General features: G+C 47.7%; 1 protein-coding gene across 1 annotated transcript in view; it reads right to left on the bottom strand.

Moving 5' to 3' along the window:
• The window catches only part of sgk1 (serum/glucocorticoid regulated kinase 1), a 136,288-nt gene that overhangs the window by 47,443 nt on the left and 74,882 nt on the right, over positions 1 to 13,963 (bottom strand). The gene's annotated exons all lie outside the window — the stretch shown is intronic.

The following is a 13,963-nucleotide window of genomic DNA, read 5'->3' as shown; positions in this document are numbered from 1 at the left end:
GCATTCGATCCACTTTGAAAATGCATCGACGACTACGAGGAACATTTTGCCCATGAATGGGCCCGCATAGTCTACGTGCACCCGCGACCATGGTTTGGTGGGCCAGGGCCAGGGGCTCAGGGGGGCCTCCCTGGGGGCATTACTGAGTTGGGCACAAATGGTGCACCATCGGACGCAGAGCCCCAAGTCCGCGTCAATGCCAGGCCACCAGACGTGGGATCTGGCTATGACCTTCACGAGAACGATCCCTGGGTGCTCGTGGTGGAGCTCCCGGACAAACGCCTCTCTGCCTCGCAAAGGCATAACTACTTGGCTGCCCCACATCAGGCAGTCTGCCTGTAGTGATAGTTCATGCATGCGCCTATGGAAAGGTTTGATCTCCTCAGGGCAGGCATCGTGAGCCTCTGCCCAGTCACCAGTTAAAACACATCTTTTGACTAAGGATAACGTGGGGTCGCTCGTCGTCCAGGCTCTGATTTGGTGAGCCGTCATGGGCGAACCTGTGGACTCAAAGGATGGATTGCCATGACCATCTCACAGTCCTGTTTGTCGGACCCTTCGGTGGTCGCCAGGGGTAGCCTGCTAAGCGCGTCGGCACAGTTGTCTGTGCCTAGTCTGTGCCTTATAGTGTAGTCGTAAGACGCCAGCAGGAGTGCCCACCGTTGAATGCGCGCCGAGGCGTTGGCGTTTATTGCCTTGCTCTCGGATAGTAGGGACGTGAGGGGTTTGTAGTTGGTTTCTAACGTGAACTTGGCCCCGAAAAGGTATTGGTGCATCTTTTTGACACGGTACACGCATGCGAGCGCCTCCTTCTCCACCATACCGTACCCACGCTCCGCCCGCGAAAGTGACCTGGAGGCATAAGCAATGGGTTGTAATTTACCCGCACCATTGACATGCTGTAAAACGCACCCGACCCCGTAAGCTGACGCATCACATGTAAGAACTAGCTTTTTACCTGAGTCAAAAAAAGCCAAAACACTGTTGGAAGATAGAAGGTTGCGTGCTTTATTGAAGGCGCGTTCTTGGGCGTCCCCCCCAAAACCAATCACACCCCTTTCTGAGTAGCACATGGAGAGGCTCCATCAGCATGCTCAAGTTCTGCATAAAGTTCCCAAAGTAATTGAGTAGCCCGAGAAAGGCGCGCAGTTCCGAGACATTCTGGGGCCTGGGTGCCAGATGAATTGCTTTGGTTTTGGATTCTGTTGGGCGGATTCCATCAGCGGCAATCCTTCTGCCCAAAAATTAAACCACGGGTGCAAGAAACAGACACTTGGATTTCTTAACTCTTAGGCCGACCCGATCCAATCACTTTAGTACTTCCTCCAAATTGCGGAGATGGGAGTCGGTGTCCCTGCCCGTGATGAGTATGTCGTCTTGAAACACAACCATCCCCGGGATGGACTTGAGCAGACTCTCCATGTTGCACTGGAATATAGCAGCTGCCGACCTGATGCCGAATGGGCATCGATTGTACATGAAAAGGCCTCGATGTGTGTTGATGGTGGTGAGTAGCTTAGACTCTTCGGTCAGTTCTTGCGTCATATACGCAGATGTGAGATCTAGTTTCAAGAAAAGTTTTCCTCCAGCCAATTTGGCAAATAGGTCCTCCGCTCTGGGCAGCGGGAATTGGTCCTGTAGGGAGACTCTGTTTATGGTAGACTTGTAATCCCCACAGATTCGTACGGATCCATCAGGCTTCATGACGGGGACGATGGGACTTGCCCAGCCGCTAAATTCCACGGGTGAGATAATGCCTTCCCGCAGAAGCCGGTCCAGTTCATGTTCTATCTTTTCCCTCATCACATAAGGCACAGCTCTAGTCTTGTGATAGACCGGTCTAGCATCCTGTGTGATATCGATTTTAACTTTAGCCTCTTTGAAGGTGCCCACACCTGGCTGAAAGAGATGTTCAAATCGACTTAGAACTGTTGAGCAGGAGGTCCGTTCCTCTGACGACATGATGTGAACATCATCCCATTTCCAATTTAGTTTTGCCAGCCAGCTTCTCCTCAACAGTGCTGGGAAATCTCCGGGGACAATCCACAGGGGAAGTCGGTTCACCGTCCCTTTGTGTGTGACTGAGAGCATGGCGCTGCCAAAGACTGGGATGATTTCTTTGGTATAGGTCCTTAGTTTGGTGTCGACCCTTATGAGTTTTGGTCTGTTGCTTTTGTGCGGCCACAGCTGTTCAAATTGTTGGACGCTCATGCGAGATTGACTCGCTCCCATGTCCAGTTCCATGTTGACGGGTATCCCGTTGAGTAGGACCCTCATCATTATTGGAGGCATCGTGTTGTAAGAACAGTGGACATTGATCGTATTGACCCGCTGTACCTCGGTGTCCCGGGCACTGTCCCCACCGTCTTCTGGTTCGCTTTCCGACCCTTCCGATTCGTATACCAGCCGAGCTGCTGTTTTTCTGCACATGCGGGCCAGATGCCCTGTATCATTGCAGTTTCTGCAAACGGCATGCTGAAATCGACACTCCCTTGATGAGTGCCTTCCCCCTCATCTCCAGCACAGACCACTTCCATTGTTTCCGAAGGATGAGCTGCGTCTGGCTGATCTCTCTTGAGCTTCTCTCAGTTTGTAGTTGATTGCTCGCATTGTGGGTTAATGAGGTGTGGACGGCCGTTCATGTGGCCCTTGATGGCTTCTGGTGCCACTGCCTGCTGTTGAAGGCCTGCTCTCCTGCCTTTGTCTGTGTGTGGGTGTAGCGGCTTGTTTCACGCTGTGAACCCCTTGTTCCAATGTTTCGTTAGTTGTCGTACCCGCAGTATAGATCAACCTCGTTTCTTCTTCTCCTGCCAAGAATGTCTGTGCGAGCAGTGCTGCTGCCTCTAGGGTCAAGTTCTTGGTCTCTATGAGCTTTCGGAATATGCCTTCGTAGCCTATTCCTTCAATAAAAAGTCTCTCAGTACTTCTCTCCTTAGTTTATCGGAGAACTCACATAAACTAGCCAGCCTCCGAAGTTCCGCCACAAAGTCGGGTATGCTCTGGCCCACACAGCGTCTGTAGTTGTACAACCTGTGTCTGGCCATGTGTAGGCTGCTCGCTGGCTTCAGGTGGTCTCTCACCAGTGTGCTCAACTCTTCAAACAACTTGCTTGCTGGTTTCTCGGGTGCCAGCAGGTCCTTCATTAAGGCGTATGTTTTCGAGCCACAGCTGGTCAAGAGATGGGCTCTTCTCTTGTCTGCCTTATCGCTGCCCAACCAGTCTTTGGTTACAAAGCTTTGCTGGAGCCTTTCTATAAAGTCCTCCCAATTATCTCCAGCATTGTATTTCTCATCTGAGCCGTTGGTAGCCATTCTGTGGATTCTGTGATCCCGTAACTCGTCACCACTGTAAAGTCCTGACCCTGCAGTACAGACTTACACGAGGCACATGCTGAAGTCAAGGTCACTCAGGACCTGCACCTTTATTTCACAGCTCTCGAATGCCACACTTGCCTAAGACCTGTCTTTATATACCTGTATGGAACAGGTATGCAGTGTCTCCTGCAAGTGCACCCCTGGTGGTAAGGTATGCTTGTGGTTACAGGTCATATCTAGTTACAGTCATGTATAGCATGGTAAGGTACAGTTATGTACAGTAGTGTGAGATACATGACAGTTGCCGCAGTCAGACTTGTACTCTTTGTTAAAGATGTTCACGATTACGACATCTCTGAGATCTCCCGGCATGGTCTCCTCCCTCCAGATGAGAGAGATGAGGTCATGCATTCATGCCAATAGTGCCTCTCCGCCATACTTTAGTGCCTCAACAGGGATTACATCCACTCCCGATGCCTTGTTGTTCTTGAGCTGTCGGATGGCCTTTTCTACCTCGTGCAGGGCTGGGATATTGCTGAGATGGTGGCTAGGTAGCATGCTGTGGGATGGAGTCGAGGATACTCGTGTCAAAGGCAGAGTCTCGGTTAAGGAAATCTTCGAAGTGCTCCTTCCAGCGGGACCTGACTGCCTCAGTGTCCTTGATGAGTGTCTCTCCATTCTTGGCCAGCAGTGGGGTGGGGCCTTTGGTGCTTGGGCCATAGGTAGACTTGACTGCGGTGAAAAATCCTCGCACATCATGGCTGTTGGCCAGCTGCTGAATCTCCTGTGCTTTCTCCACACACCATCTATTCTTTAGGTTGCGGGTTTTTTGTTGGACCCCGGCCTTAAGCCGTCTGTAAAGTTGCTTTCTGCTCCCGAGTTGGGTTGTTGTTTTAGGTTCAGAAATGCCCTGCGCTTGCGATTTATTAGCTCTTGGATCTCCTGGTCATTCTCATCAAACCAGTCCTGGTGTTTCCTGGTTGAGTGATTGAGCGTCTCTTTGCAGGCAAAACAGAAGAATCACATGATATAGTCCAATGTCTAAATCATTGGCTATTGCTTAATTCCTCGCTCATTTTCTTCTCTCCTCTCCTGAACGTGCTAACTTATAGTGGGTACAATTCAACCACTTTCTAGTACCTGACCCAAATGGTCATTCTTTATGTGTGAACCTGTTCAATGACTGTCAGTACGTTATTTCAGCCTGCAGTTATCTTAGCATTCACTAATTTATCCATTAATGCATTTATGTATCTGAATGCCAAGATACAATGAAAAACTGTTGGGTTTGATCCCTACTCTTTTCTAAGCTTGTCGATCTCAGGTAAGGGGAAAGGGCGGGGGGTGGGTATGTAAAAGTGGAATGAGAATAAAATTCTACTCACATGTAAGAGTCTGGCAAAATTGTGACACCAAGGCACGGTGCCATAGAATGGTGGGATGTAGATTCAATCTCTTCACTCCACTGTGTTCTCATCCTAAGTCATGTAGCCGTGGAGAGGTGCTGAGACTGATTTTAATCTCGCTACTGCCCAATTTGCCCTTGTAAAACGGACGGTAGCAGGATGGAAATTGAAACAGAAGAAAATACTGATTTACCGCTGGAAGTCCGCCCACTCTGATTTTGGGGCGGACTCTGATTTAAGCGACCAGCATTCCTGTCAGAAATATTTGGGAGCCGAATCAAAATATCAACATTGGGAGCCAGACGACCCAGTCAATCACTGCTGCCTTTGCTGCTTCCTCAACCTGCCCACAAATCACGGGCAGTACAGATCGAAAGGTGGTCATTTCTAGCGCTGTGTAAAGGGATCAGAGGTCGGATGCTGCACTTCTCTAGGGAGACTGTCAGAAAGTTAGCAGTGGACTCCTCCACAATCTCCGGCACACTGGTAGCATTGCGACAGGCAGTCCAATACATTCAGCAATTACTGCTATGCAGAATGTACTTTTCTCTTAAAGGCTGGGCCCCTTACATCTCGAACTCTGTCCTCTTCAGCAAAACTAGGACCTGAGCTTACTTTCGGAGAGGTACCATTTTAAACATCATGCACAATTCCTATTGTACACATTCTTTTATTCTGCCAGAGTTGAATGCCTCATTTTTAGTACAGGTGGAGGTGGCAGACATGGAGCAACAAACAGATGTCCAGGCTTCCAGCCCAAGGTGCCTCTGCTGTTAAAGGGTTTCCCACTGGGGTGAGCAGGCTTGGGCGCAAAGAATAGATCTGGTCTCCTTCGAGGCATCTGCTCAGTGCTTCTTCAACAAAAAATACAGGCAATGTGGACTGCTACATAATGAAGGCATCACAGTTGCTTCCTAGATAATGGGCTAGAACCTCCACTTTTTTTGCATGCTTAACTCCCACTTAACGCCCATTTTACCGCTGAAATGATGTATAACACCCAGATACTGCCCATTTAGCCACTGACAAGCATTTTTTGGAAACTTATCGCAGAGCATTACTTTCTCCATGTGCTTAATGCCGGGAAAAAAATACCACCCGCCCACATTTTTTGAGTGGAATCATCAGAATGGGCGAAATCAACGGCCATAATATCGCCCGGCATTAATTTTAGCACTGATTTAACGCCGAGATTCAATAATACCGCCCGCCCACTTTTTTTTGTCGTAAAGAGCATATTTACCGAAACTAGCGGCCATGAAATCGCGCAGCATTACTTTCACCACTTCGCACACATATCGCCCACAATATCACTCGCCCAAAAAACCGCCCAGAAAAAGTGGAACTAACCGGAACTAATCACAGCGTTATGGATGCCATGTTCTACATCACATGTCGCATCTTTTAAAAGGTGGCTGTGCTTCAAGCTCGGGGGAGTTCGGATGTACTGTGGATGTCGTTAGAGTTGATGTGAACATCTCTACAAACATCTTGACCAGACTGTGACCGACTGGAATTGAATAGGTGTCTTTATCGGGATATTCATTGCTTGTGACCAATCGGTGGAAAACAGAGAGCTATTGCAATGGGGCCTGTCCTTGCTCACCCTCTCTTGATGACCAATTACATGCAGCAGACTTGACATCACCGAAGGTACGCTCCACAGCATTATGTGCCCAATATAAGCCGTGCCAGACTGATGAGGAGGACCAGACGTTACACCCCCGCAATTACAGGGAGAAGCAGTCTTACCACGACTTGCCCGACACCACCTGCCTTCGGAGACTGCGCTTTCACAAAGAGGTTATTACTGAGGTATGCCAGCTGATAAGGGGAGACCTGCAGCCTACCAGCACCATCAGTACTGCACTGTCTGTTGAGGTCAAAGTCACCGCGGCACTGTCGTTCTATGCCTCGGGTTCTTTTCAGGCCACAGCTGGCGACATTTGTGGACTTTCTCAGCATGCCACACATTGCTGCATTAGAACAGGTCACTGAAGCCCTGTATGCATGCAGGAGGGACTTGATCAGCTTCCCTATGACCAGGGAGGCACAGAGTGAGAGGGCTCTAGGATTCTCCAGAATTGCAAACTTCTCCAAGGTGCAGGGAGCAATAGACTGTATGCACATCGGGATGTGGGCACCTTTTCAGGATGCTGAGGTTTTCAGGAACTGCAAGGGATTCCACTCCCTGAATGTCCAACTGATTGTCGACGACCAGCAAATTATACTGGCAGTGAATGCTCAATTTCCGGGCAGCATCCATGATGTTCACATCCTGCATGAGAGCACTGTATCTGACTTGTTTAACAATGAGCCACAAGGTCAATGCTGGATGCTTGGTGACAAAGAATATGGCCTCGCCACCTGGCTGATGACCCCCCTGCGTGATACTCATACCAAAACCAAGAGGCAATACAATGAGAGCCACAGAGCAACTCACAATATCGTGGAGAAAACCATTGGAGTGCTGAAGCAGTGCTTTAGATGCCTGGACCACTCAGGAGGCGAGCTCCAATACCACCCTGAGCAGATAGCTCAATTCGTGGTGGTGTGCCCCATGCTGCACAACTTGGCTATCAGGAGGGAACAAGAATTGCCTGATGAGTCTGACAGTCCACCTCACCAAAGAGAGAGGAAGAGGAGGACGAGGAGGCATTCGCTGACATCGGGCCAGACAATCAGGCTGATGCTGAAGCCATGCCCCCGGCCCCCTGTAGACCATATGAAAGGGCCTGTGGTGGCATGATAGCTGCAAGAGCCTTATGTCAAGAGCGCATCAATGATCGCTTTGCCTGAAAGAACGTTGGTGTTATTTACAAGGCTGACACACTGCTGGGTGTGCAGGTCATACATCAATGGTGGGCATCGCCTTGGTGACTGTTAAAGTTTAAGTTGATTGAAGTTAAGTGTCATTATACCCTTTGATGTTAAGGAATCACCAGCGTGTAACGGTGCAGCTATAGGCGATGCTTCATTGTGGGGGGGCGGGGACAGGGGGGTGATGACAGTCCAGAGGTGGGAACGTGCTCCGAGCCAGAAGCAAGATGTTGCTGCTGACTCTCATGTGTGGTTGGCAATGGGGGTGCGGCACTTTGGGTGCAGTGCCATGCTCTGGGACCACTGGGAGCCCTCTGCCACCAGTGTTCTTGGCTACTAGCACCAGGGCCTCCACCATCCCTTTGATGTTATATCTTATTTGTTGGACAAAAACTCGGTACCAACTATGTGCTTGGTGCTTAGTAGGCTTTTTGTTGCTGGTGAATCTCCCTCATGTCTCCCACAATAGCCAAACAAGCACACACCATAGTCACACACGCCTTCAGGCCCACTCAGCTCCCTCTCTCTTTGTCTCCTCTTCTGCGCATGTCATGATGACCCTTGACCTCCTGAATCGCGGGAATCGAGCATTGCCATGCCGTTGCTAAGGACAGCGACACTTTACGGCAGAAGGTCAAAAAAATGTAACACTCCCTCCCATTTCATATCGCTCGCGGTAACGGCCATTTTCAAAAATGGAGACTAGGTGCTTTGAGAATGGGCGAGAAGCCGACGATCTGAAAACCCTTTTTTACTGCCCATGCCGTAAATAACGCCCATTTTTGGGCGATAAGCACAAAAGTGGAAAATCTAGCCCAATGGCTTTTGATGTGGATAATAATGTTTCCCTAGTCAGACACCATTTGAACATTAATTGAGAAAAAGCTCTCATGTTCAGGTGGGCCATGGGCATGATATAAGGAACCATGCTGTCCATAGGGTGCCATCCATAATGTCTTGTGCTCAAATGAACCCTGCCATGTGCTGAAAGCTCTGTGCCCTTTCTATCTGATGTCTCCACAGGGAAAGTGATGAAGTTGTTGTCCCTTGGGATAGGGGCCTGGGTTGGGAATTATGATGGGGGCATTGGTCAGGGGCCGGGGCATGAGTCAGAGGTTGGAGTCTGGGTCAGAGATCACGGGGGCGGGGGGGGGGGGGGGGCGGGGTGGTGTGGAGTTAAAGTCGGAGCTGGAGTCCATTATTAAGGAAGCAGTAGCAGGACATTTGGAAAAGCATAATACAGTCAAGCAGAGAAAGGGAAATCATGTTTGACAAATTTGGTGGAGTTCTTTGAGGATGTAAGGAGCAGGATGGATAAGGGGGAACCAGTGGATGTGGTATATTTGGCTTTCCAGACGGCATTCGATAAGGTGCCACATAAAAAGGTTATTGCACAAGATAAGAGCTCTTGGGGTTGGGGGTAATATGTTACCATGGATAGAGGATTGACTAACTAACAGAAAACAGAGAGTTGGGATAAATGGGTCATCTTCTGGTTAGCAAACAGTAACTAGTGGAGTGCAACAGGGATCTGCGCTGGGACCTCAACTATTTACAATCTATATTAATGACTTGGATGAAGGGACCAAGTGCAATATAGCCAAGATTGCTGGTGATACAAAGCTGGGTGGGAAAGCAAGTTGTGAGGAGCACACAAAGAATCTTCAAAGGGATATAGACAGGCTAAGTGAGTGGACAAACATTTGGCGGATGGAGTATAATGTGGGAAAGTGTGAGGTTATTCACTTTGGCAGGAAAAATAAAAAAGCAAATTATTATTTAAATGGAGAGAGATTACAAAATGCTGCAGTACAGAGGGACCTGGGAGTTCTTATGCATGAAACACAAAAAGTTAGTATGCAGGTACAGCAAGTAATCAGGAAGGCAAATGGAATGTTGGCCTTTATTGCAAGGGGGATGGAGTATAAAAACAGAGAAGTCCTGCTACAACTGTACAGGGTATTGGTGAGGCCACACCTAGAGTACTGCGTACAGTTTTGGTCTCCGTATTTAAAGAAGGAGGTACTTGCATTGGAGGCAATTCAGAGAAGGTTCACTAGGTTGATTCCTAGGATTAAGGGATTGACTTATGAAGATAGGTTGAGTAGGTTGGGCCTATACTCATTGGTGTTCAGAAGAATGAGAGGTGATCTTGTTGAAACTTATAAGATAATGAGGGGGTTTGACAAGGTGGATGCAAAGAGGATATTTCCACTCATAGGGGAAATTAAAACTAAAGGACATAGTCTCAGAATAAGGGGCTGTCCTTTTAAAACTGAGATGAGGAAGAATTTCTTCTCTCAGAGGGTTATAAACCTATGGAATTCTCTACCCCAGAGAGCTGTGGAGGTTGGCTCATTGAATATACTTAAGATGGAGATAGACAGATTTTTGAACAATAAGGGAATGAAGGGTTATGGGGAGCGAGCAGGAAAGTGGAGCTGAGCCCAAGATGAGATCAACCATGATCTTATTAAATGGCGGAGCAGGCTTGAGGGGCCAAATGGCCTTCTCCTTTTTCTTATGTTCTTATGTTATTGCAGGGGTCGGGTCTGGAGCGGCGACGATGGGGGCGAGCAGAGGTTTGGGAGCCACGATCGGCTTCTTTAATTGGGGTCGGGAGGAGCACACCTGCTCTTCCCAGATACACATTCAGGAAAGTTACATACCTTCTTTGTTGCAGGCAAACCCTAGGGATGGTTTCCCTGAGTGCAGCCTACATTGGCGCTGGCTGCCTCAGGCCAAATCAAATTTGCAGAAGGGGGCCTCAGAGAGCCCGACACCTGTTTCAGGCATGGGTAAAGGACGCCTCGTGGTTGTCCTTACCCAATATGGCGGGCGCCAAACTTCCAGTGGCAGAAATGTACGCATGCTCCCTGCCTGCCATATTGGGGCCTTAGTTGTCACTAAAGGGTGCTGCGCAGGTGAATTTCTAGGCCATAGAGTCTGACACTTGCTTGATACATGTGTGCATTGCAAATTGCCAAATGTGACTAGTGTCCTAAGGCAACTTGGAAAGATCTGTTAGTATGAAAACATCATGCTGTGGTAACCTTCACTTCCATGGGAAGATCGTCCCTGTTACAGATTTTGTTTGTGGGTCATCCTGCAGCAGGTGATGAAACACTCTGGCAGCCTGTCTCATGAAGGATAGGCAGTGAATACAGGTCTCCCCTGACCTGTCCAAGTATGTATGGAAGAGTTTATAAATGTCCGTCCTAGGGTAGTGATGGGTGAGGACAAAACATCTCAGGTGTTGTTGTACATGCTGTTGTTGGTCCGTCATAAACCCTACTCTTAGCTAAATCAAGAAAGCATGTTCAGAACCCCCAAAGGAATACTCTTTCTCACTACTTTGCATGCTGTGATTTAGATGCCAGCAAACAATAATGGAAGAAGTTATTGGCAGAATATATCCCCAAAAATGCAAAAATGGCACACTACCTAACAAAAGAATGAATGCATGGAGAAAATTGCAATAAAAAATGCAAAGTAAAAACACTTTAACCAACAACTGAAACTTTCTGAAGTTACTTAAGCAGAATCGGTGCAGAATTCCTCACACACCCATTTTATATGGGCGACTGAAGTCAGGAGGTGGGACCCTTCTCGATCTAATTATTCTACTAAATGCATGCCTGTAGCACAACCTTATTGTCTCCCTTCAAATGACACCTCTGAAAATCAGGCGCGGCATGATTCAAGTACCTGAGGTTGGAGGCTTGACTTTATGACCCCTGCCCACCATCAGCGAGGCTCAGGCTGTCAAAAGCACCTCAGAAAATCAGGGGTAGAGCAAATCCAGAATCAGGGCTCGATCTGATACTGGAGTAAAAGGGAGTGATATTCCCTAGAGGAGGATGACTGGCACGGATTGCTCAAGAATCAGGTTGGGGCCTGACTCTGGAATCGCAGTGAATCTTCTTAGCATTGGTGCAAAATGAAATTGCTTCACATTGATGCTATGGTCATAGTGTAAATGCAGCCTGAGTTATCACTCCTCCATATTTCAATTCTTTATAAATGATGTAATCTTGATTTTTTTAAATTCCATCTCACACTGCCTCGAGCAATAAAGCCAGAGCCACTGAACTGCTGAGAAACAAGTTCATCTTTGCTACTTGTTAAAATAAGGGTTTTGCAGCAATTAATTTTTCTCTCAGATAATCTCAATTTTAATGCTCAAAGCAGATATGATATGAATCTTTCCATCCGCACATCCATACCCATGGTAATTCCTGCATTTTGCAGAGAAGATTTCCTGTGTACAGATATGGTATAGAGATAGAGGTGGTGCCGTTCACTGAGCAACAAAATAAAGCGCTGGTTTTAGGACAGCATCTGGCTACCACTCTCTCTTTCCACTTACCATTTACATTTATTGAGCACCTTTAATATAGTAAAAGATCACAGGAGCATATCAGACATAAATTCACACTGAGTCACATAGAAATATTAGGTCAGATGAGAGAAAAGATTTATCAAAGAGGTAGGTTATCAGAACCGTTTTAAACAACAACAAAAACTTGTATTTATATAGCGCCTTTAACGTAGTAAAATGTCCCAAGGCACTACACAGGAGTACTGTGCAATAAAAATTTGATACCAAGCCACATAAGTAGAAATTAGCGCAGGTGACCAAAAGCTTGGTCAAAGAGGTAGGCTTTAAGGAGCATCTTGAAGGAGGAAAGAGAGATAGAGAGCTGGAGAGGTTTAGGCAGCGAGTTCCAGAGCTTGGGGCCGAGACAACAGAAGACACGGCCATCAATGGTTGAGTGATTACAATCAGGGATGCTCAGGAGGGCAGAATTAGAGGAACACAGACATTTCAAGGGGGTTGTGGGGCTGGAGGAGCTTACAGAGATAGGGAGGTGCGTGACCATAGAGGGATTTGAAAATAAGGATGAGAATTTTGAAATTGAGGCGTTGCTTAACCGGGAGTCAATGTAGGTCAGCGTACACAGGGAAGATGGATGAGCGGGACTTGTTGTGAGTTAGGACACGGGCAGCCAAGTTTTGGATCACCTCTTGTTTACGTAGGGTAGAATGTGGGAGGCCAGCCAGGAGTGCATTGGAATAGTCAAGTCTAGAGGTAACGAAGGCATGGATGAGGGCTTCAGCAGAGGATGAGCTGAGATAAGGGTGTAGGCGGGCGATGTTATGGAGGTGGAAATAAGCAGTCTTAGTTATGCTGTGGATATGTGGTCAAAAGCTCATTTTAGGGTCAAAAATGACACCAAGGTTGCAAACAGTCTGGTTCAGCCTCAGACGGAAGTTGGGGAGAGGGATGGAGTCAGTGACTAGGGAACAGAGTTTGTGGCAGGGACCGAAAGAATGGGTTTGGTCTTCCCAATATTAAATTGGAGAAAATTTCTGTTCATCCAGAACTGGATGTCGGACAAGCAGTCTGACAATTTAGAGACCGTGGAAGGATCGAGAGAAATGGTAGTGAGGTAGAGCTGGGTGTCATCAGCATACATGTGGAAACTGATGCTGTGTTTCCGAATGATGTCGCCAAGGGGCAGCATGTAGATGAGAAATAGGAGGGGGCCAAGGATAGATCCTTGGGGGACACCAGAGGTAACGATGGTGGGGTGGGAAGAGAAGCTGTTGCAGGTGATTCGCTGGTTATGATTAGATAGATAAGAATAGAACCAGGCAAGTGTAGTCCCACCCAGCTAGCGTTGGAGAAGGATAGAGTGGTCAACCATGTCAAAGGCTGCAGACAAGTCAAGAAGGACGAGGAGGGATAGTTTGCCTTTGGCACAGTCATAAAAGATGTCATTTGTGACTTTGATGAGAGCCGTTTTGATACTGTGGCAGGCGCGGAAACTGGATTAAAAGAGAAAAGAGAGGTAGAGTAGCGTTAAAACTTAGGGAGAGAATTCCAGAGCTTAGGGTCTAGATAGCTGAAGGCATGGCCACCAATGGAAGGCTGAAGGAAGTTTGGGAATGCACAAGGGGCTGGAATTTTCATTTATACCTGGATCCATATTCAAGGAGCCGGCTCCCACCTTTTATGCTGTTAAATCTATTTTCTGTAACCTGCAGGCAGACATGTAGACCCTAATATCTTCCACCAATACCTTTGCATACCTTGCTCAAGTTCTTCAACAGTCACATTGTGATAAAAGGAAGTTAATCTTTTCTTTACGTTTAGAAGTATGTTTCTTGGAACTACAATATAAGGATGGAAATTGCAAGGTACCACTGCCATTCCTTCAGACAGCATGGGATTGATCTACAGTACTGTAGCCCTGGGTCTGTGCCCTCACACATGTCCAGCAAGGCTCTGAACCCCACTTTCACTGCGCATGTGCAATGCTCAATTCAGACTAATGCAAATTGTTCGACCAGCTCAGTTGATGTAGTGCTGTGCTCCCTTATCCTCCACACAAACCCAGAACTGCCTCTGACAAAAAT

This window comes from Pristiophorus japonicus, chromosome 7, assembly GCF_044704955.1.
Source record: "Pristiophorus japonicus isolate sPriJap1 chromosome 7, sPriJap1.hap1, whole genome shotgun sequence".
Lineage (NCBI taxonomy): Eukaryota > Metazoa > Chordata > Chondrichthyes > Pristiophoridae > Pristiophorus > Pristiophorus japonicus.
This window is presented reverse-complemented; position numbering and strand designations above follow the sequence as displayed.